At 36.6% G+C, this 21571-nt stretch overlaps 1 protein-coding gene and 1 pseudogene across 3 annotated transcripts in view; both read left to right on the plus strand.

Moving 5' to 3' along the window:
- The window catches only part of NKAIN2 (sodium/potassium transporting ATPase interacting 2), a 1094549-nt gene that overhangs the window by 956249 nt on the left and 116729 nt on the right, over positions 1-21571 (plus strand). The gene's annotated exons all lie outside the window — the stretch shown is intronic.
- Positions 10856-11384, plus strand: LOC128586523 (nucleolar protein 56-like; annotated as a pseudogene).

Below are 21571 nucleotides of genomic sequence, written 5' to 3' on the forward strand. Positions count from 1 at the left end.
AGGCGTCTGGTGACAACTCAGATATGGCTTGCTCTGGTACTCCATGGAGTCAGGAGGACCCACCAAGCAAATAGATTAGTCTGGGAAGGTTGATGCCTCCTTCTCCACCTTGCACCTCTATCACAATCAGTCACTGATAGCCCCAGAGAGACCCAGTTGCCTCTAGTGAACAGATATTCCAGGGGGTTGCACCTACCTGAATCACAAGGAAATCTATTTCTGCTCAGTCAGGCCACTGCACTCTGCCTCTATCCAGCAGGGAGAGGTGAGGTCTGACAACCTCGGGCGCTTGATGGAGGCTGGGGGGTGTTCACTCAGTTCTAGCCCTGCCCCTGATTGATGTTACTGATAGAACAGAACAGAACAACCTTGCGGGAATTTGTTTCTGACCCTGCTAAATTCCCCTGCAGAAGAGAAGCTGTTTTGAGTTCCCAGAGCCTGTGCCTTAGGCCCTGTCTTTGCTTTTGCAGGTTTGTATTTGGTTAGCTGTCAGTTCTAGCCTCCTGCCTTCCTTTGTCTATAGGCTGACGATCCTCTGAGGGCCCTATGCGTCTTAGGCTCAGTAAATCGGTCCTCTGGGTCAGCCCCACCCTGGGAACTTCCCAGCTCTGCACGTGCATTTCTAGTCCCCGCGCTCCACCCAGGCCGGTACCACCTCAGGCAAACCCTTTACTCATGGGGCCTGCATTTCCGTCCCAGATCTGTTCCATGGTGGTTGCCACCTGAGAAGATGCCCGGTCTCCTCTGGCTGCCCAGGGAGACAGGGGGTGTGGCTTTAGAATATCTGGGAGTAAGCCCTATTGTTGCCAAAAACGGCTGCTGCTCTGCACCTCAGGGCACCACCACTCCGGTGTGGTTCCCTCTCAGCCAACCATCCTCTCCTTACTCCCGTGCCACAGAATCAGCACTGCCAGCTGCAGTCTAGGCCTTGTCCACACCCCTCGAAAAATCACCCAAGGATCTGGACTCCTGGGGGACAGGCCTCCAGACCTCAGAGTGAGAGTGTAGGGGAGTGCCGGGAGCTCATAATAGCAGGTAGATAATATATACAGTTCCCTACAGTTTTATGCCTGGCAGGAGAACGCCATGGCACCCTAGTAGGGGAGGTAGGTCCAGTTTTTAAAGGGTCTCTCCTGTGGAGTGTAGTGGGAGAACCTTTGAACTCTGCTCATTTGTTTGTGCGGCACTCTGAGCTGTTCTCATGGGGGAGGGGACTCCCATCCGCTTGGTGATGGATTTTGTACCTTTTGTTTGTATCCTTGGGAACACAGCTCACCTCAGCAGGATTGATGCACATTCTTCAGCCTTCTCTCTTGGTGTAGCTCAAATCACCACTTGCTAAATTTCTGTCCTTTAACTCTCCTTCTGGACGGGAGCCTCTGTGGAAAGCTGGCTTCAGTCAGCCATCTTGTCTCTGTCCTCCATCTAAACGTAATTTTTGTTGAGTTTTTTGTGTCTGCTAATTTATCGATACAAAAGGAAAAAGGAGAAATGGTGGTATACATTATCATCTATCATAAGTCAAATAGGCTATTTTTTTCAATAATTCTCTTAAGATAAATTGCTAATTTCCATTTTGTGTAAAAATAATTTTTATGTAACAGTCTTGGTCCCATTCTATTCTATAAAATTGGGATTTACTATATTCAAGTGCTAACAATGGTTCAAACTTTAATAGGAAAATATATCAGGAATATTTCTCGTATTTTTTTCTGACTGCAGTACATTAAGTACTAGGGGAAAAAATGTTTAGCAACATGTTACTTATTACTATGTGACTGTAAGAATCTAACTCAGAAATGTCTTTTGTGGTCAGCAATGGCTTCTTCCCGAATTTCTCCTACCATTCATTTGCAAATTCTGTACCTTTTCAATACAGTCTGTAGACAAATCATTTTCTCTCTATAAGGTACACAGTATGCTTTGATGACATATAGGCAATCTCAGAGGGGTTTTATTCCTTTCCCAAAGACATAATTCCTTCCCCCTACCCTCTGTATCTTAAACAGCTTTCTCTTGCTAGAAGATAAACATCATGGTTGACCTATATATAACCAGATATTTCTGTTCATTAATCCTATCCTTCTAATCAAGAAAAATAGGGAAGTTTATGTGCACAAGCGTTGTATTAATGGTGTGACTTATTCTGCTTGTTCATATGGCCACAGAATTTTTCCCCTATGGTTCATTCATCACTTTAAAAAATTAAGCCAATTTAGAAATATAATTTGAATGTATAATTGAATTTGTCAGTTGATCTTAGCCTTTGCAAGTTAATCAAATAGCAGAGACTTAAAGAAGTTTCCGACACATGTTCCCTTTTATGGGCAGCCAATCATCCCCTAAAGAGAATGTCAGATGCTTTCAGGAGTTTTTGTTGATTAGATCCTCATTCTTTCCTTATAAGACTGAATCATTTTTTTCCCCTAGTAATCAAGATCTATACCATCAGTCAAACTGAAAGGAATAAAATGGCATAATTTTAGCTAAAATATTAGAAATGACAAATAAGTAAAATATGTTAAGTGGAGTGGAAAAGAAATGTGTAATTAAGCAGCACCAGGGCCATATGTCAGATTCTTCTATAATGATAGATGGGAGGAGAGTTTAGACTTTTTGCAAAAACCAACATAGCTGTCAGGAAACTTCAGTCCTCTTCATGATTTTCTGGACTCACTGGAGACATCTCACCTCAGCCAACAATTGATAAGTTAGCTATTTTTTTTTTTCACTAAGTATGGGTGGTAGGTCAATTAATAATATTAAGACATAGTAAGTTGAATAAATTATAATGGGGAAAAATATTTACATGTTGGTTGTTTAAATATATGCAGAAATAGGCTTATCTGGAATGTTGAAATATCTGCATTGCTACCTTTCAAATATTACTTAGCCCTGTGTATGCATGTTTTAAAGTTTTTAAGTATGTGCCTCACTTAAAGTAGCATCCATCTCTCCATGTTTTATTGGTGCTCTGGGCATAGAGCACTCTTTAGACAGTCTCTGTATGAAGTAGGTTGAACTCTCAGATTACACAATGGATGTTGTAGTTGTGCATTGTGGGGCAGAGAATACCTCAGCAGCCTGTGATCTCACATCAGCACCACCCTGGGAAGCCTGGGAGCCAGATGATTCCATGTGAAGAAAAGAGCAGCAGAATCTCTGAGCTTCAGTATGAGAACACCTCTAAACTCTGAAGGAGATATAATTAAATCTAGGTCCCGGTATTGGAGTTTATCTTCTTTATCTTCAGCAGTATAGTGGGATTGCCAAGATGGTTATGTTTTGAAGTACTAGTTGCCATTTTAGTAATAGTAGCAATGCCCTAACTCATTTCATGAAAAGGGATATGCGACACAAGGACAATGGCGTGAACCTCCTTTGACATTTGGCATTTCTGGAAACTGCTACTAAAGCATATGATGCCTCAGTACTGGCATGGTTCCCATCAGGTAAGTAAGAAGGACTTTGAACAGTGCTACCTACCACTTTCACTACCATGTCTTTGAAGAATAAAGCATGAGAACCCCTCAGACATAAGTACCTAATTTACTTTTTCCTGAAAAGTATACTTTGAAGGATTAAGGATACTGAGAGCCTACTAGGTGCCAGGATTTAGATGGGAATTCCAAATATAGTTCATATATTTTACATTATATCTAAATGGCTTGCATCAGCAATGTTCCTCTATCCACTGAGTTCTTTCCTTCAGTGTACAGTCTTTTTCAAGTCTCTCCCATTTAAAAAAAAAAAAAACCTTTTGTCTTTGTTCACCTTCAAACTACTGCCCATCCCATGTTCCCTTCAGTCAATATTGTTGTACAGGACGGTGGCAATGGCCTGTTCGTCCATCAGTGGCTCCATGAACTTTTACCAATGGCACTGGCAGCAGCAGCTAATTTTTTTTAAATAAGAATACATATAACATAAAATTAGATGGTAATCTTAACAATGTTTAAGTGTATATTTCAGTAGTGTTAAGTACATTTATGTCACTGCCCAGCCAATCTCCAAAATGCTTTTCATCTTAGAAATGAAATAGCCCTGGCAACCACGGTTCTACTTTCTGTATGTCTGAGTTTGACTACTCCATGTAAATGGAATAGTTCAGTGGTTGTCTTTTTGTGACTGGCTTAGTTCACTTAGTGTAATGTCTTCATGATTCATCCATGTTGTAGCATGTATCATAATGTCCTTCCTTTATTAAGGCTGAATAATATTCTATTGTATGTATGTATCACATTATATGTAAGAATGTTATCCATTCATCTGTCGATGGATGCCAAAATTGCTTCCCTCTTTTGGCTATTGAGAATAATGCTCCTATGAATATAGGTATATAAATATTTATTCAAGCCCCCGTTGTTCAATATTCCTTGGTATTTACCCAAAAATGGAATTCCTAGACGACACAGCACTTCTATTTTTAATATTTTATAGACCTGCCATACTATTTTCCATAGCGACTGCCCCGTTTTACGTTCCCATCCACAGGGCACAGAGGTCTCAATTTCTCCACATCCTTGCAAATACATTTTTTCTTTATAGTAACCATCCTAATAAGTACAAAGCATAGCGTTTCGAGACTTATTTTAGAGTTTTCAAAGTGTAGTTTGCAGCTATACATTAGAATCACTTCATAAACATATTAGAAACATCCAGATTCCTGAATCCAAATCTCAGAAAATTGGGCCTGAGCAATATTTTAATAAGAGTCTCAGATGATTCTTTTGATGACTTTTTACATACTATACAACTTACCATATTGGGTAGAGGGGATGTCACATTACCTCAAAGTAAGGGGGGAAATACTCAACCAATCCCACAGATACCATATAGAATATACGTGCTATAAAACTCTCACTTTTTAAATGCATATATAAATTGAGATTATGTAGAAATGACTAACAATATGTCATCTCTAGACTTGTAATTTTGCAAATATAACTGAGTCTTGAGTCACAAGGTGACAGTTTACATCATGGTCCTGGATGCTATTGTTATCATCTGTCAAGTGCAGGGAAAATATAAGCACTTTCATGTTCGTGTGCAGGGGTAGCATCCTACATGCAATGATATCTGCCTCACTGTTGCACTAGTAGGGATTTATTTTTATCCAGTTTCCTTCTTTTGGACAATAAAAGTAAGAGTTAACATTTTTATTATTTTATGATTATTTGAGTCTTTTATCCTGACTACTATGCTAGGCACTGCTTATTTTCTGCAAACAGCATAGATAGTGCTTTAGACCTTAGTTATTTGAGAGGGTGCTGGTTTATTGTGAGAGAACTTAGAGACCAAAATAAAATTGTGTCCAAAAAGATGGTGGGTAAGAACATCAGCTGAATGGGAATAAAATCATTTTTCACTGTAAGTGAGAAATATGTTAAAATGTGCTTAAAGCCAGGATTTGAATTAAGAAGATTTAGTTTATGCCAAAGAATTTTTTTTAATTAAACTATTTGTGCTGATTTTGCATCAGCAAAATTGCATTTATAAAATCATGTAAGAGGAGACCCTTTATTTCCGTAATACCAGGCATCTTTCCAATCCTCGTCTTCACATTTTGTGTGTCTATAGTTCTGTGCTGATATTTTTGTGCTTCTGAAACCCTGTCTGCTTTCTGCAATTAATAAATAAATTATGGGTTTTGATTTGCATCACTGCAGCATATGAACTCAATTACTTTTCATCTGCAGGTTTAAAACAGAATAAAACTCTTTGTGATAAAGTTTCATAATGTTCAGATATGAGTCACTGAACCATGGAATCCAATGAGCCAGCACCAACTCAGCCAGGAAGACTGGCTGCCTTTTGTTCTAGTTTATATCATTCCAGCGAAACAGCCTGCCATTCTAGGTTTTACATACTCAGCCGCTATGTGCCTTTTAAAGCCTGAAGAATAATTTTCTGCCCCCAAACAACCACTGATTGAAGCAGAGCCCAGCCTGGGATGATCCCCCAACTTGTCTGTATGTCTTAACAATTGTAGATGCCAATTCAATGCAGAAAAGTTTGCTCTCAGGATTATTTAAAGAATAGCTATTTTAAGTTATTACATCCTTACTGAATATATTTTACATTCACCATTCAGTGTTTTCACCTAAGGGTAAAATCAAAGTGATTTCTCCTACTACAGATTATTCTGTGCATCTCTGCCTTTCTCCCTGGCTTCTTCCCTTTGTTTTAGTTCAGACTGTTGCAGTACAACTCACAAAGGTAAGAGATTAATCTACTTTTTACTATAGTATACATATTTTATTTATAGACATGCATGCATATGTATGTGTGTGTGTGGAGAGAGACAGACACAGGGAGACAATCTCTTAGAATAAAGGATGAATTTATTCTAAATGAATTTATAGTTTTAGTTATATAAAAACTGTAATACAGTTTCAAAGATAAAGATGGGAAGTAGTTCATTAATAATAGAAGAATTAAGCATAGGGATTATGTTTTATTTATATGTATATCCTCCCAGTGTTTAGCACAGTTTATTGCCCGTAAAAATATTCAAACTCTTAATGCGTGATTGAATTAAGCACAGTTTGATGGGCTAGTTTTGTCTAAGTTTAAATGTTTCCCTTTCATCCATGAATACTTCCACATACATTGGCCTTAGCTTTCTCGTTCTTCTGGATAACCACCCTAAATTATTTCAGGTCCAGGCTGAGTCATTCCCTTTTAATCATGGTTTTCTTCTCTTTAGGTTGAGGGATAGCTTATAAAGCAAAAGTGGTTTCTTGTATGTCTCTTTGGTCAGCTCCACTCAATTGGCCTGGAGTCTACTAGGAAATTCTGCCTTGCCCCTTTCTTCTTTCTGTATCTTTTGATTTATGCCACCTTGCTAGTACCAGCAATTTTTTCAAATGAACCATCAGTTAAGTAGCTACTGTGAACTACCCAGAATATTTTTCCATATCCACTACCACAAGTATTCCACTCTTAGGTTACAATTTGGGGATGGGAAAACTGGCTTTCTTTTGGCCTTGTGCTATTTTTAAAGCTTTGACTTGTATCATCATCCTGGAACATTTCTATTGCCTATTTCTAGTTCCCTTGTAAAGAAAGGAGCTATCTTCCCCTGAGTATCATGTACCAAGCAATTTTTCCATTATTACCCAAACCTGACCATTACATTTCCTTTAGGATAAGAACCTTTCAAAGGATACAGGGAGTGTATCAATGGGGTTGTGTTCTGAAAGTACAGTCAGGTGTTCAAACTCCACAACAAGATTCCAAATAAAAACTAAGGTGGGAGCTTTACGAAAATAGAGACTTCTTTTACTAACTTTATCATAGCTGTTGTTAATAATCTGTTTGCTTTTCTTCTAAGAAGCTATCTTGAATCATTCACTTTACTCTATGTCTATATAACAATATCATAATAATAATATATAAATATTAGTTACGTCTCCCTGACAGTTATATGTTATATGTCCATATATGTCCAGTTATATGTCCATGTAAACAAGAACACATAGTAAGGACTAAATTCATATTGGTGGTAAGAAAGAATATAAAAAATGGATCTCAGGCAAGACTTTAAAAGCCCACTTTATTTATTCTTCATGTGAATAAATCACTCTAATAGTGAAGTATCATGTGCTGTAACCTCTGCTTATTAAAGCATTTCTCATGAAAATTCTATAGAACTTAAAAATGGGAATGAGACAAAAATATCTTTGCCTGCTGTGACTTCATCAGAGGCTCAACTTTCTCTGGCCCTTCCTTCACCTTTTGTGTGGGACTATCCCCCCTCAACTCTAGTTTATTTCTGGGAGTTTCAGACAAGAAGAGACCATTTGAACATGTTATGTAACAGAAAAGAGTAAGGAATAGAGATATAGCCTTTTACAGACATAAACTACGGCTGAGAGGTGAATAAGAACAGAGCTTGGGTCACAGTAATGGAATGGAGCATGGGATAGTTCCATTCAAAGATGGTCACTATGTGCCAAGCAAGCATGGCAATCAGCATTAGCTCATTCACTCTTTACAAGAATCTGGTAACGTCTGTATCATTATTCCATATATTATCATTAAAACTAAGAAATGATAACTTAATTTTTCTGTGGATACATAATTAAAAAATAATGGGACAATGACTATAAATACAAGTGGTGAAATTTGAAGGAGATCAGTAGGTTGTATGGATGTCAATATTCTGGTTGTGCTAATTTACTATTGTTTTGCAATGTTACTTTTTGGGAAACTGTGTAAAGGGTACATTCTCAATTTTTAAGAATTCTTAATATTGTAAATATTTGTCCCTAGTCTGTCATATATGTTGGGAATATGTTTCACCCTGTTTTTCCATAGTATTTTGGTTATGATAAAAAACTTAATTTTGTACACCCAAAGTTATTTATTTGTTTTTTGTTGTTGTTGCTTTTTTTTTGGAGATGAGTCTCACTCTGTTATCCCAGGCTGGAGCGCCTATGGCATTATAGCTCACAGCAACTTCAAACTCTTGGGCTCAAGAGATTGTTTTGCCTCAGTCTCCTGAATAGCTGAGACTATAGGCACCCACCACAAGACCTGGGTAATTTTTCTATTTTTACTAGAGACAAAGAGTCTCATTCTTACTTAGGTTGGTCTCAAACTATCTTCCTGTCTTCCCTGTTAATCCTCCAGAGTACTAGGATTAGAGGTGCGGGGTACCTCACCCAGCCTCTTAACCTATATATGCTGGAGGTTGAAATTTTTACACAAAATTTATTGATGTTACCTAGAAAAATTTAAGGAACAATAACTTGAAGAGAAAAAACAAACTTATATTCCATTGTTGAATTATATGGTATTCCAAAGGTGGAACACTAGGCAAAAACCATATATTGTACAGAATGTATAAAATCCTATTAATATCTCAAGAGGTGCTATAGGGTGATATTCAATAAAACACTTGACATATATGGCGACATCACATTTTTCAGTTTGAAAAGTAGTGTTCTTATGAGATTCAGCACACCAAGTTTACTTACCCTGTTTGACTATCACATCATTCCTGCCGTCAATGTTTCACTTCTGAGAAGGTCTTCCTCTTTGGCCAGGTTCTGGAGGATGACCATGGGTCTCCAGAATATGGCATACTACACATCGTGAAACTCCAGAAAATCCATGTGCTTCTCATTACCTGTTTTATGCAATTGCCAAGCATTTTGTGAGACCAATTCGAAACAGAACAAAAGAGAGCTTGAATACCATTTCTTTCCATAGATGGATGTCCAGTACTTATTGATATTGTCTTAAGCTCTGTCTATGTCTCCCAGGAAATGGTTATACACTTTGGTCACATTTGGCTGCTGAAGTTGGATCTTCTTTTTTAGTTTCTGGGAATAATGATTGACAAGACACAGGGGATCAATACCAGCACTAGATGTATGACAACACCGTTATCATTCCATCTGCAGACAATATTGCCTTTGCCATTAATTCGATAATCAGATGTGCCTTGTTCTTTTTTCTTCAGAGCTAATCCGATTTCAATGGAGCTTTGTCAGTAAGGAATCTTTCTCATTGTACCTGTTGCCTGATGTTTCATTGAACTGATCTTATCAAGAAGTGCAATACTGGTGAAAAAGTTATCACATACAAAATGGTATTATCCAGGCTGTGCCTCTGTAAGTGCCTCGCTAAACGGATGGACAAGCGATGCGCCAACACTGCATTCCTTATGTTTAGTATTTGGCTTCTATCCTAATATGGCTGAAACCAGCTAAGGTAACTTAGATTTGTGTCACTTCAAAACGACTAGTGAAACAGAATGGGCTTTCTTCTAATAAACTGTTTGCACCCAAGACAACCAAATTAAAGAACTATGCATTCATCAAAACTGAAATATGTTTGATTTGGAACAAATTTCATACATCTCTCATTGAGTGTGCTTGTAAGAGGTCACAACTTGGAAAAACCTCTCCGTTGAACCCAAATTTCCATCATCAGCAACACACAAATTAGAAAATATAGTTTCAAAGTGGTCATATCTCATGACAGCACTAACAAGTACTTATACACATTGGTTCTTTGTTCCCTCTTTGTTCCCAGAACATACACTTTCTAGGAACTAAGACATAATCACTCAGAAAAAAATATTCCAGAAAGCATTTGAATTCAGGGCCAATAAATCCAAGAATTACACCCTTACTTGCAGTGCATAAGTTGGATTACAATGAGTTCAACAACCTCGTCATCAAAAAACAGTTAAAGGAGTTCTGTGGAATTTCTCATTTTGGTGAAGAAATTATTTGGTGGTTCTGTTGCTCTACCTGTTACAGGCTGTGCAGTTAGGTCAGCTTTTTTCCATTTGAAAACATTTTTTGTCAAAAAAAAAAAAAGAATGAGGATGCTGTAAAAAAATAAATAAAATAAAATAAATAAAAAAATAAAAAAAAAGAAAACATTTTTTGTCATTTTCATTTTAATTAATGGGGGAGGTTGCTGTGCAGTAGATGTAGATAGAAGTTCATCATCAAGAAGTTGTCTTCAGGTGTATATGAGAGATCATTTGAGTCAGACTTATCATCATAGCCATCTCGAATAAGATATGGAGGTATACATAGCCAGTCCTGGTGTCTGAGTGATTCCCAGGGCCCAGCAAAGGGACCAAGTTTCCAGAGCCCTGAAGACAAGGGGTGACACACCAAAATATGGACTCATTTTCCATTCCACCTTCATTGGCCGAGCAGCTGCCAAGAACAAAAGCCCAATCTCCCGATACCTGACAAACAAATGCAGTATTGCCTCATGAATCGATTGCTTTTCTGAGGTATTTGGGGAGAAGCTTTGGGAACAAGTTAAGGAGCGGCTGTCCTTCTATAAGACTGGAGAGATTCCATGAAAGAATCTGCATGTCATGAAGGAAGCAATGGTTCAGGCAGAGAAAGCAGCAGCTGCTGAGATCGCTAGGTAACTGGAGAAACAGAAGAAACGCTTGAAGAAGGAAAAGAAATGACTGGCTGTACTTGCCTTTGCTTCAGAAAACAGCAGTCACACTCAGGAGGAGTGTGAGGATACAGTGGGAAAAAACAAAAAGAAAAGAAAGCAAAAGCCCCAGGAGGTTCCTCAGGAGAATGGAATGGAAGACCACCCATCTATCCCTGTCTCTAAAGCCAAGAAAAAGAAATCTTTTTCCAAGATCACTTAGTAGTGATCTGGAGGAGGCTACTAGCATTGTAAGTCCTCCCAAGAAGAAGAAAGCTTCACCCAAGGAGGAAACAGTAGTTAGTGATCCTGAAGAGGCAAGCAACAAGAGTGTGTCTAAGAAAAAGAGGAAATTCTCCTCTAAGGAGGAGATGGTCAACAGCGGGCCAGAAGAGGCTGTAGTCATCAAGGGCAGCTCCAAGAAGAAGAAAAAGTTCCACAAAGATCCCCAGGAAGATTAGAATGGACATTCCCTATGAGGAAAGGGTATCCCATACCCCACAGTGACATTTCCCACCCTGTGTCCCATGCCTCAAGAAAAACAAATTCACAAAGTTGTAAAAAAAAAAAAAAAAAGATATGGAGGTATACAAAACACAGAAGATTGGTAGATTAATGATAGAATAATGATAGATTATTTATTGTTTCACCCTCTTTGTCTTCTGAGTCCTCATTAGAACCAGGTGCTATAACATTTTCATGTGGTTCTGTCACTATAGCACTTTCTTCTTTGGTGTCATCTGTCTCTAACAGGTAGTTATTTCATGTAAACTTAGATTTTGAGGCATCTTGAAATATAAAATAATTTCAACTAGAAAAAGAAAAAATGTTATTAATTTGCCTAGTCCTCCAAAACTGGAACATGTAACATGTCAATAACTTTGGTATTTCTTTTTGCAACACAGTAGAATAACTAGTAGAGAAATAAGAGAAAAAAATACTAGTATATAAGGTAGTGCAGTAAAGCTGTATTTAAAAATTTTCTGACAATTTTGACAAGCTTCCAGAATGTCAGTATCTGCAACACTAACCAACCCTATGCCTCATGTGATAACATGTACCCTCAGGAGGAAGACATGTGAAAACTCAAACCTAGGTGATGACCTTGAGCAGTAGGATATAAATAATTCGCACATCACTACTGTGCCAATAATGGGACATGAGGCATAAAGTGGTTAATCTGTTTTATTTTTAATTATTATGGAATTTTGAGTCATAGAAAGATTTTCCCTTCGATTATGTTAAAGAGAAATTTACTTATGTTTTCTTCTAGTACCTGCGTGCTTTCAGTTCAGATTTACAGAATCCATCCTCAGGCTATAATACAAGTTAGCTCTCTTAGCAAAATTGCTGAGAGGTTTCAAAATGACATGTTTGTTCTCATTAGTTGTGAAAGATTTTTTAGCACATTGATCTACTTGCATTTTTCCCTGAATAATAAGTACCAGGTAACTAATAGTATTTGATTATTGCCCCTGAAGTCCTACAGGAAGAATACAATCAGGAACCAAATTTCAATGAGGAATGAAAGTATTACTGAGTTCCCTAGTCTCAGGGGATCACTGTCAGAACTACCCAGGTTAGAGTGTGGCTTTACACCCATATGAAGTACTAACTCAGACAAAGGGTTATCAACTTGCTCCTTTTTTTAAATTGCGAGCAATTTCTACATTAAAATCTATGGGTTGTAACTGTTCTGGATGTTTACAGAGCTTGATTTGGGAACAGTAGTCATGGCAAAGTAGACCACGGTGTCAGAGCATTGTGGTAGGACTCTCAGTAGTTCTTTAGTTCACCATGGATGAGAAGTCCACTCCAGTCCCCACCCTAATTACTGATTTCTACCTTTTGTATGTTGCAGCTTTTTCTATGGTGTTTATTTTTTTTAAACTATTATTTCACATTATATGACATCACTTCTGAATATTAAAAAACATCTCAGTGGTTAGAGAAATAGTTACAAGCTATCCACACATCATTAACAAATTGCCAATATTGAAACCATACCTCCCCAGAAAGAATAGTAATGTAATAAGGCAGAGATAAGGGACTAAGCTGAAGTGGAAATAAAACACCATAAATAACAGTATAAAATAAATTAAAATCAATTTTAATCTCTAATGGATCTTCTGGGAATCTTCTAACTTTGATATCTAATTTTCTTTTTCAAATGAGGAACACTTAATACAATGACACTTATGCATATTATTTTCTGTTTTCTATGAAATTTGCATTATATGACAAGGAAAATTGTTAGTAAAGGATTAATTTTGTTTTTATAAAAATATTATAAATATAAAATATTCAACAGCATTTTAAGCTTCCAATACCCTAAAATTTTAAGAATATAGTAATGGTGATAATGAATAATTAAAGCCAAAACACTTCTATCATCAAATAGGATTTAAAAATATATTGTAGAATTATATCTATTACAGAGATAGCTCTTAAAAGTCATAAAAATGTTTGTACAATAGGAATTTAATTTCTTTAGCATCTAGTTCACTTTTAGCTTTTTAGTATATTTCCATAAGAAACCCAATGCATTAATGACTAACTCTTGTTTTCAGAAAATTATATTTGAAAGCGATTTAATCCACGATAGTTTCTGCAACCTTACATCTCAATCATCATTCCATGTGTTTCTTAGTTTATGTGTAGAAAGAGTATTAAAAACTGAAGCTTACAGTGCCAAGTGGGAAGTTAAAGAAAATAGCAAATTAAATTGAAAAGATTATACAAACTGATTAGTGTAGATTAAGAAACCATAATAAGGTTTCACCCCTTCATACCAGTTGTTTTAGAAATATGTACATATAACTCTTAAAGCTACCATAATCACAATAATAAATTTGCCATCATGAAAGAAATCATAAAGTATATTCAAAGCAAAGCACAATTCAAATTTACATTATACCACTTAGGGTTATTTACATGACTGATCCTTTAAATAAGCATGTTTAATCAAATTATGAATACAATTTTAAGTGCTGAAAATGAAATGTATTGACAGTGATCTTCAAATTTATACATGTACATATACATACGTACATACACGGGTTAGTATACACTATGAATGTTTTCATGCCCCATCAGCTGATAGAGCCTAAATTAGTGACATATCTAACATCCAGATCTGGGTTTTCTAGACCATTCTCTAATACAAAGAACCAGGGCACCATGGAAAAAATAGTTGATTATAGCACTGGGCAGGAAATATATAAAATGAGCATAAAGAATCTTACAATACCAGAAAGTTAAAAAAAATGCTAAACAAAAAATTTTTTGACATACCCACAATGATGAGGGTATGTCAAAAAACACAGGAGCTCACTGAAAGAGCTCTTGATAGTCAAAGTGGGAATTATATTATGCAAAAAAACAAAGTAGTATTGGATTATCACCCTTATTTCCCATATCCAACAGGGATGTTTATTCCATTTAAAATTATATCCCTTGGATCTTGACAGTGTTTGCTATTATCTTTGCTGAGCTTTTAATTATCTCCCTCTGAATTATCAAAGCCTCAGGACTGGGTCCCTGTCTTCAGCCTCATCTACAATTCACTGTATTCTGCAAAGTGGCCCAGAGTCACCTCTCTCAGGGTAGTTTTCTCCATGTTTCTCCTCTGCTTAAAATCTTTAAATGATTCCTCGTTACCTAAATTCATAAGCATGACCCTTTACAATCTGATCCCACATTACCTTGTCAGTGTTTTCTACCATTTCTCCCTGACATAGCCCAGACATCCTACAAAACAAAACAAACGAAAAGACTGATAGTCTAAGAGAATTTCCAGGGATTGCTTCTAAAAGACCTTCATTGACACTCCAAAAGAAAATAGTGGGAAAAAGGGGGGAAGTTGGTAAGAATGTCAAGAAAATTAGTAGTAGGCAAAAAAATAGATGCCACTTAGATCAAGTTATTAAACAGAACTGAACTTGGTTCCAAAAAGCAGACAATGATCACTACTGCTTATGACCCCATGCATGAAAACCGTAAAAATGTACTTTTCATATGACACCTGCTTAATACATTTTGCTATGAAGTTCTCATTTAAACATTTGGAAATGCTGCCTAGGATGTGAGTAGTATCTCTACAAAATTTTCTTCATCCTTATTCCTTGGCCTTCTCTACTACTCAAGAAAGGCTGACCAGCAGGACCATTACCGGGCAAACTTTAATTTAGTGGCCCACACTTATTATTTTTGAGCAGCACAAGTTTAATAATTTGGGAAATATTTTTAAAAGGGAGAATTCAAATTAAAATCTGAATTGTTAGATTCCCTTTAATAATTAGTAACTCAGGACTTTCATTTCTGCACAAAAACATTCAGTAACAGTGGAGTGGTACTTGCACCCAGCTAACTTCACTCAGGTATTTACCTCCCTCACCTGTATGAGCTTTTAAGTTTAAGTCAGATAGATTTATCCGAATTTTGGCTCTGCCAAATACCAACAAGGTATACCTTGGCATATTATATAAATTCTCTGCCCCCTAGTATCTTCAGCTATAAAATGGAAGTAATCATAATCTCTCATCAATAATAGGGAAAGGTAATAGTAAAGAATAAATTTAAAAATCTCTGCAAACGCATTCAGTACACAGTAATCAGTTTAGAAATTGTATTTGTTTTAAAACTAAGTTTTTGTTAAATTAACAAAGTACCATTTTAAAAAAGAAAAGTAGTAGTAGATCAGAAGAAACCAACACAATCTTCCCTCTTTTTACTGCGTTTCACTGCATTGCATCTTGAAGATACTGCGATTTTTGCCAAGTAAAGGTTTGCAGCAACCCTGCATTGAGCAATCCTATTGATGCAATTCCCCAATAGTGTGTGACACATTCCCAAACTGTGGCACAATTTGGCAATTCTTGCAATATTTCGAAGTTTGTCTTCATTATTATACCTGTTACAGTGATCTGTGATCAGCAATCTTTGATGTTACTGTTGTCATTTTTTTGAGGAACTACAAAATTCTCTTAAATAAGATAATAAACTTGACTGATAAATGTTGCATATGTTCTGATTGGCCCACCAACCAGCCATTCCTCTTCTTGCTCCTTTTCTGTGGGCCTCCCCACTCCCTGAAACATGACAATACTAAAATTAGACCAATGAATAATTGGTGTTATCTCTAAGTGAAAGGAAGAGTCACATATCTCAATCAAAACCTAGAAGCGATGAAGCATAGTGAGGAAAGCATGTCAAAAGCTACGATAGGATGAAAGTCAGGCCACTTTCTCCAGTTAGCCAAGTTGTGAATGCAAAGGAAAAGTTCTTGAAGGAAATTAAAAGTGCTACTCCAGTGAACATGTGAATGTTAAGGAAGTGAGACAGACTTACTGTAGATACGGATAAAGTGTTAGTTGTTTGGATAGAAGATCAAAGTGGCCACACTAATATCTTAAACCAAAGCCTAGTCTGGAGCAAGGCCCTAACTCTCTTCATTCTGTGATGGCTGAGAGGTGAGGAAGCTTTGGATAAAAAATTTGAAGCTAGACATACTGGTTGGTCCTTGAGATTGAAGGAAAGAAGTCATCTCCATAACCTAGAAGTACAGAGTAAAGCACCAAATGTTGATGCAGAAGTGGCCTCAGGTTATTCGGAAGATCTAGCTGAGGTCACTGATGAAGGTGGCTACACTGGACAACAGATTTTCAATGTAGAGAAACAGCCTTCTGTTGAAATAAGAGCCATCTAAAACTTTCATAGTTAAGGAAAATTCAGTCAGTACCTGGCCTCAAAGCTTCAAAGTCCGGCTCTCATGGGATAATGCTTCTGGTGACTTTACATTGAAGCTAGTGCTCATTGACAATTCCAAAAGTTCAAGGGCCCTTAATAATCATGTTAAATATACTCTGACTGTGTTCTAGAAATGGGATAGCAAAGCCTGGATGACAGCACACCTGTTTACAGTGTGGTTTACTGTATATTTTAAGTCCACTCTTGAGACTTACTCATCAGCAGAAGGAAAAGATTCCTTTGGAAATGTTTCTGTTTATTGGCTTTGCATGTGGTCACCCAAAAGCTCTGATGGAGATGTACAAAAAAATTAATGGTGTTTCATGCCTGCTGATATTATATTCTTTCTGAAACCATGGATCAAGAAATAATCTTGACTTTCATGTCTTCTTATTTGTGAAATACATTTCATAAGTCTATATGTTGCATTGATAGTGATTCCTCTGATGGATCTGGGCAAAGTAAATTAAAAACCTTCTGGAAGGGATTCACCATTCTAGATGCCATTAAGAACATTCATGCTCCATGGAAAGAGGTCAAAATGTCAATATTAACAGGCATTTGGAAGAAATCAACTCCAACCTTCATGAATAATTTGAGGGATTTAAGTCTTCGATGGAGGAAGGAACTGCACATGTGGTGGAAACAGCAAGAAAACTAGAATTAGAAATGGAACCTAGAGATGTGACTGAATTGCTGTAATAACTTGATCAAACGTGAACACATCGAGGACTTGCTTCTTAAGGATGAACCAAGAAAGTGATTTCTTGAGAAGGAAACTACTTGTGGTGAAGATTCTGCGAACACTGTTGAAATTAAAACAAGAGATTTAGAATATTACATAAACTCAATTAATGAAACAATAGCAGAGTTTGAAAAGATTGACTCCAGTTTGGAAAGTTTCCCTGTGTAAAAGGCTATCAAAAACTGCAAGCTACAGATAAATATTTTAGGAAAAGAAGATTCAAACAACGTGGTAGACTTCGTTGTTGTATTATTTTTAGAAATTTCCACAGCTATCCCAACATTTAACAACTACCATCCTGATCAGTCAGCAGCCGTTAACATCTGACACAAGTCCCTCCTCCAGCAATGAGATTCTGATTTACTAAGGGCTCAAATGGTCATTAGCATTTTTAGAAATAAAGTACTTTTATTTTTCTTTATTAAATCATGACTGTGTACATTAATTCATTTATGGGGTGCAATGTGCTGCATTAATAAATAGTGTGAAATGCTTACGTCAAACTGACTAACATAACCATCACCTCGCTTACTTATTTGTTGTGGTAAGACATTTATACTCTATTTTTAGTAGTTTTGAAACGTACCATTGTATTATGCACCTTAGGTGAGGTCCCACCAAATATCCTCCCTCCTCTTTCTATTCTGAACTATAGTTATGTTTTATCATTCATATGAATGGATAGGTGATTATATGTTGGTTTCATAGTGGTATTGAGTACATTGGATACTTTTTCTTCCATTCCTGAGATACTTTGCTAAGAAGAATATGTTCCAGCTCCATCTAGGTAAACATAAAAGATGTAAATAAAGTACTTTTAATTCAGGTATGTACGTTTTTTTATTTAACATAATTCTATTGCACACTTAATAAACTACCACATAATATAATCATAACTTTGATATGCACTGGAAAACCAAAAATTTTCTGTGTTTCACTTTGCTTCAATATTCCCTTTAGTGTTGTGGTCTTCAACAGAGCCTTCGATAGTATGCTTGTAGTAGACTAGTCTTTCTAATAACAAATACAACTTAGGTATAAATGACAGAAAGCCCAAACCACCATCTTAAAAATTTTTCATGGTAATTCACTGCCCTGTCTTTCATAACACCTAATTAGCCATTTCCTTGTGTTATTTATTGGCACCACTTCCTTCACATCTGCCCTAAACATGGACATATCCCAGTAATGGGATGCTGAAACCAGCTCACACCATTTCACAGAGCCAAGTGTTGAAAGAGCCAGTTGACATCATGTAGTCAAAATCAACAAGCATATATGAAATGCCAATGAAGAGCAAGGAAATTCATGAGGATAGAGGAACAGAGCACTTTTCATAATGCTCTTATAGTTTTGTGTGAGGAAAGAGGAATATAATGAAACTGTAGGAGTTGGGAAATGCTAGAACTCAGGGATTATTTCTTGGAGAACTTTGATTATTTATTTTTCTTTATATCCTCCCTTCCTTCACTTATCTTTCTGTCTATAGAGAAGCTCAAAATTTGCATGCACTTATATAAAATATACATAAATATGTGTATATGTATGTGTATTTATATCCTTGTGTATAAATATATATGTATATGCAGGTATTATATATAGAGAGGGAAATTTTGTTATTAAATTTTCAAAGACGAAGGAAGAGATATACTTATTTTCCTTGTATATTCAATGCAGTTGCTAGGTGACTGTGTTTGAAATGTATGTAAATAAAATTTTACAAGGAGTCAAATAAGATAAAAGCTGCACTGTTTAGCAATATTGCAATTTATAAGAGAACAGACTCAAGAGATTCACATTCTGTTTGTTCCCTCCTATAGGGAAAATACGCAAACATTTTATTGTACTTCAGAGAAAAATATCCCATTCAAGTTGAAAATGGTTCAAATTCACAAGCAAAATGAAAGTAGAGCATGAGATTTCCTTGTAATGAGCCAAGAAAAACTCTTAAAGCACGACAGAAACAATTTTTAGAGGATATAATTCAGGGTAGAACTGCAGAGAGGTTATTAAAAGTGAACAAAAAATTATGAAAGTGCAAATGTACTGTACAGAAAGTATTCACAGAGCATAAAATGTACTTTACTATAGAAACTTCACGGGGTAAATGTAGAGGTTGTATAGTGCTTTATATTAAAAAAAAGAACACAGGGCAGGAAAGGCAAAAACAGAAGAGGAATCTGCAGCATATGGCTTTCCAGCACCCATTGGCTCTGCACATAAATTGAAAGAGGGAACTCACCAACAGCCGTGAGGAACATTAGCCTGGAGGCCAAGTTCATATTCTCTCATCACCAGCCAAAAGTTAGATAGGTTGACTTTAAAATTATAACTTTTTGTACTTCCTGTAGTGAAATTCTTATTTTTAACGATATCCACATTTTGAAAGTGACTACAGAGTATCCCAAAAATTGACATAGAGAGGAAAAATGGGAAATCGTAACTAAATGTACCTTTATTTGCAAAATATTCATAACAAATTTTACAAAAAGGTGGCCAACACATAAAGAATATTTTGTGAATATTTTTTAAGAATTTGTCATGAATATTTTTTAAATAATGATTCATTTAGCGACAATTTCCCATTTTTCCTATCTTTGGTGACTTTTGGGACACCCTATAGATGACTGTTTTCTTCTCTTCTTCAGAGAAAGAGGAAGAAAACAACTTTAAATATGTGAAGAGCTTGACAGGTCTCTTTTAATTTCCTACAATACAGATGAAGAAACCCAAACCTAGGGAACTCAGGCCTAAAATCAGAGGGCTATTAATCATATAGTTAAAGTGGCATAATCACTGAATCCTCTCTGTGAACCAGGGATGAGGTGGAAATAATTTTGTTTTCTTATTTCATGTAGGTATATGGATATATAGATATATACACACACACACATATATACAGTGAAAAACACCCAAGCAAATATACGTAAATCCTCAAAGTAAAGTTAGTATAAAACTGTAAAGTGTGGTGTGTGCACATTATTTATTAGAAAAATATAGTGATTATGTGTATTGTTCTGTCTAAATCTTTGTTCACCATCCTACTTTTTCTTTCCCTTTCTTTTATTCACTTATTCTTCTGTGTCTTCTCTGTGTCTCTACCATCTCATCATGCATTAAAATAATTACTTTCTTGAACATGAGATTTCATTATAATTGCCAAGCATTTTCTGTCCTTCCTTCTGCAATGACTCAGAGTTGAAGGCTCTGTGGGTTTTGCCCCAGCTACATTTTAATAATTCTAGTTCTCTTGTCCCACTAACTACCATCAAGATTGTGCAGATGCTTGACTGGGCAGAGTGAACTCTGAAAAATTCTTGAAACTTGCTTTAGTCTGGACGGCCTGCTCAGGATATCTGGTCTGCCTTCTCTCTCTCCTCTCCTCTCCCTTCAGTCTCATTCTGATCTGCAAGGGATACCAGTCATTTAATATGTGGTGCCAAGGACAAAATGCAAATACTCAGCCCCTTGTTCAAAAATTATGTAGAGTTTCGGGGGACAGCAGACAGTAGCACATGAAGCCAAATACCGGTCCCTTCTGAGTGAGAGGCCCTGTGTGGCTGCTGGATATCACACACCCAGGAAGCTGGCCCTGCCTACGAGGGTGAATGGATGGATCTGAGTGCTATTATGGCTTTTGGCAGGAATAGAACGGTGTCCAAGCTAAGTACAGCCTACTGTGCAGAAGTCATGGACGGAATGATGCTTTCTGTCTCGTCCTACTGCACAGTTCCCCCCACCCCCGGCTGCCCTGCCATTTAACTGTTTCCTGCACGTTTCCACATAAATTTCTCTGGGTTCAGAATGGAGATTGTATAATTCCATATGCTTTTCATCCTTTCTTCTAATTTTTGATGATGTCCAAATAATATCTGTGAAAGAATCTGCCACAATTAATTGTTGGTATAGAAGAGATACTCAATACAATGTTTTTACTAAAATGCTTCCAGTTTCTAAGATAAGACTTAAAGAGACCTAAACTAAACTCCTCATCTCACTGGAAGAAGCAGAAATGAATATTTAAAATGATTTATTCCAGATCACAACAAGAGTCACAGGCAAAGGCCCCTGAAGTTACTGAAGTCATCTTTCTTTCTTTCTGTTTTTTTTATTTTTTTTTTTTGAGACAGAGTCTTACTTGGTCACCCGTGGTAG

Source organism: Nycticebus coucang, chromosome 5 (assembly GCF_027406575.1).
Source record: "Nycticebus coucang isolate mNycCou1 chromosome 5, mNycCou1.pri, whole genome shotgun sequence".
In the NCBI taxonomy this organism is placed as follows: Eukaryota; Metazoa; Chordata; class Mammalia; order Primates; family Lorisidae; genus Nycticebus; species Nycticebus coucang.